Source organism: Bubalus bubalis, chromosome 2 (genome assembly GCF_019923935.1).
Source record: "Bubalus bubalis isolate 160015118507 breed Murrah chromosome 2, NDDB_SH_1, whole genome shotgun sequence".
Taxonomy (NCBI): domain Eukaryota; kingdom Metazoa; phylum Chordata; class Mammalia; order Artiodactyla; family Bovidae; genus Bubalus; species Bubalus bubalis.
Genome location: NC_059158.1, coordinates 56,163,260 through 56,166,797, shown reverse-complemented (window position 1 = coordinate 56,166,797; position 3,538 = coordinate 56,163,260). Strand labels below are relative to the sequence as shown.

At 51.6% G+C, this 3,538-nt stretch overlaps 1 pseudogene; it reads right to left on the bottom strand.

Moving 5' to 3' along the window:
* Positions 1–2,590: 2,590 nt before the first annotated feature.
* LOC112583119 lies at positions 2,591–2,695 on the bottom strand (annotated as a pseudogene).
* Between the last annotated feature and the right edge of the window lie 843 nt (positions 2,696–3,538).

The following is a 3,538-nucleotide window of genomic DNA, read 5'->3' as shown; positions in this document are numbered from 1 at the left end:
CGTCTCTCTTGATCGCGCACAGTACACATGACAGATTATTGGGTTTCCTGAAAATAGAGTTGGTGATTTCTATTGACATTTATGTTAGACGAACCCAAGTCAGATCGTGCAGATTGCTCTGTGTGTCTCTGTGGAATGTTTGGCTTCATTGCTGAGGACGGGGCTCCCTCAGCAGTTGTCTTGACATTGCAGGGATGCCCAAGGGGTCAGGGGTGTGTTCTCACCATCATCCTGGCCCCACCCAGACAGGAAAAATCAACTCCCTGAAGTGTTTGCCCCGAGGTAGAAAGGCCTTAGAGAGTCCAATGTGGGGTCTTAACTTCTGTGTCTGGACGGCTCTAGACTAGTCTAAGGAGAAGCTGGTTTGGCTCTGGGCAGTGGCTGGCTGTGCATTTAGAGGTATCTTGTACTGATCTGGTTGCAGAGCAGACATGTGGATGACTTAATTCCATGTTCTTTTGACAGCTGTGTCAGGGACCATCACACCTCATCTCACCAAGCTACTAGGCCTCATCAGCTGGAGCCGGCACCGTGATGGGGCAGGGGCCCAGCAGAAAGGGTGATGTACATGGCACAAGTCTTGCTAGTTCCCTGGCCCAGCCCCGTACCTCCCTCCTCTGGTTCTGCAGTGGGACCCTGTTCCTCAAGGGGCCAAGCCCAAGCTGAGCTCTGAATGGTCTCTCATAGCACACTCCTGTCACCAGGATGTCCTCTCCACTGCGGAAGAGAGGGGACCAGTTGCATGGTGGAAGGGCAAGCGCATTTGCAGGCCTGTTTTGGGTTGCTGCAGCCACACCATATCAGGGTGTGCTGCATCACCAAGTCCAAAAAAGGCAAGGGTGGGGTCGTGAGGGTGCTAGCAGCCTTCTGCGCAGACTTTTCTCTGAGTTCAGGAGGCATCTCTGAAGGATGAGGACTGATTGCTTTGGGAGGTCTGGGCAAGGTGCTGCTACACGGACCCAGGCCAGGGAATACTCCTAATGCCCTCACTCTGGGGGCCCTCACCAGGACTGGTTGACTCTCTCCGATCCTCTCTCTTTGGGACTGCATCCATCCCATCCCAGATGGCCTGGGAATCTAAAGGGTCCCACTCAACTCTTCTCCTGGGCTCAGCCCAGGCTCCTCAGCTGGAGGCTGTGGGCCCCTTGGCACACAGAAGGCCTGGTGGCTCCCCTACTAGGCCTGGTGTGGCCAAGGGTTGGGACTGCAGAGACCTCCTCTGGAGTCCACCTGCGTGTGTGCTATGTCCTCAGAGGGCCTTTCCCCAGGCCCCCCTGAGCCTCCCTACAGTACCCAGAGTCCTGCTGAGCATGGGGTCCTGTCCCCACCTGCTTCTGTCCTTCATTTTCCCCTCCACTCCAGTGTCTGTTGGCAACCCAGCCCTGAGCAGGGTGCCAGGCACTTAGTAGGCACCATTTAAAAAACATTAGTCAGTGCATCAAAAGAGCAGGGATTCCACCCAGCCATGTCGCGGAGGGAAGGAGGCTGTGCTGGCAAATCCCGGCAGCCCTTGGACATCCGTCTGTCCTCCTGAAGTGCAGACTTGGCTGCCTCTCTAGACAGGAGCTGCAAGCCCCCATCCCCCAACCCCCAACCCACCAGGTTGATTCCCTGCTCTCAGGGATGTAGTGGGAGCTCCTCTCTTGGGGCTGAAGTACCTGGAGGCCTGGCCTCCTCATTGGGGTCTTCTGGCCTGGTGACCTGGACTGAACCACAGACGGGAACCTCAGTGTACCCCCGACTACTCCTCTGTATTAAAGCCTAGGCAACCCCACCCTCTCCCCTGTGCTGCTTGCCTAGCGGTCCCGCTTCCTGTCAAGGGAGAAGGGAGTAGTTCTGGAATCACTTGCCTCCACTCATCAAGGGCTTTGTCAGGGGAGGGGTGGGAGCAGGGGGTTCGTTGGCGCAGAGCACCCCAGCCTTGGCGTGCTTCTTCCTTCCCATTGTCTGGGTGTCCCCAGTGTGTTCCAATACGGGTGGCCACAAGTGTGGACTTTGGTTTGGGTGCTATTCTGAATCCTTTGCTTAGTAGCTACTGATCGGAGGCAAGCTGGTTAACCTCCCTAAGCTTTTATTTATTTATTTTTTTAATCTGCAAAATGGGCGTATGGATGATATTGGACCTTTAGGGTGCCCTGAATGTTGTGAGCTTAGGGCTTAGCTCAGGCTGGTGCCTGTCAGCTGCTGTCCCCAGGACACTTGCTGCAATGGTCCTCTTCTCCTGGGGAGGCTGGAATTAGAGAAAGGCCGTCCAGCGGGTGCTGGGAGAAGCCAAAACCTCCTCTCAATGTGTTGTGTCTCAGAACCCCAATTCTGAAATTGGAAGGACATCCTCTACTCAAGAGAGTGATTTGCAAACTGTCTCTGAAACTATTTTTCAAATTGTGCCCGAAGCTTCCGTGAAGCTGCTGTGGGGACTGCCTTTGGACAAGAGTGGACTTTGAGTGGACTTTGTACCCTTCTTTTGAACGAGGGCTACTCTTGCTTCTGTAGATTCTGTCAAATATTGGGCTCTACATAATATTCCTTTAAAATACATGACACACTTATAAAAGTTTGAACATGAATATTTACATAATAAACTTTGGTAAAATGTTTGGACACAACTGTGTTAAAATGACATCATCATCATCACCATTTTAAGCTGATAAGAACAGATCCTACACTAATCTGAGCCAAAAGGCAGAGAAGCAATCATAATGGCTTAAAAAATAAAGTTATATAAAGACTTCCACATGTCACGCAGTCTTCTAAATTCTTAGACTTAAAATGGCATAAAAACATGGCCCCTGCCATCAGGGAGAATAATTAGCAAACTTCCATAAAAATTGCTTTCATTCACACCTGTGTGTTCATTAAAGCCCATGTGGGTTGCAGATGAAGAAAAGGGGGCTGAACTTCTAGAAAATATCAACACCACCAACGAGTGGGACTCAGCTTTGCCCCACCCCCACTTCTTCCCATCTGAAGTACAGTTTTTAATGTCAGTGAACACACACACACACACACACACACACGCAGATACATACACCTACCTTCCCTACTCATTCCCCATTGTCTCCAGTCGTGTCCCCAAGAGCAGGGAGAATGAATATCAGCTTTGAGACAGTGGGGCTGATGTTTAAGACCCACCCCTAAACCAAGGCCTGGGCTGCTTTGTTCTCATATTTGTCTTGTCAGGCAGAGAAAGCAAGCTACAATTTTGTGCACTGTGTCCATGCCTAGGGCTTCCCAGTTGGCGCTAGAGGTCAAGAACCTCCCTGCCAATGCAGGAGCCAGAACAGACACGGGTTCAATCCCTGGGTTGGGAAGATCCCCTGCAGAAGGACATGGCAATCCACTCCAGTATTCTTGCCTGGAGAATCCCAAGGACAGAGGAGCCTGGCAAGCTACAGTCTATAGGGTTGCAAAGAGTTGGACATCACTGAAGCAATTTAGCACGTCCATGCCTGCCATTATGAGAATACTTAGCCTTCCTTGTGTGGGTCCAAAAAAGGGTCCCCTGAGGTGGAACTGGGATCCCCATGTCCCTGGAGAG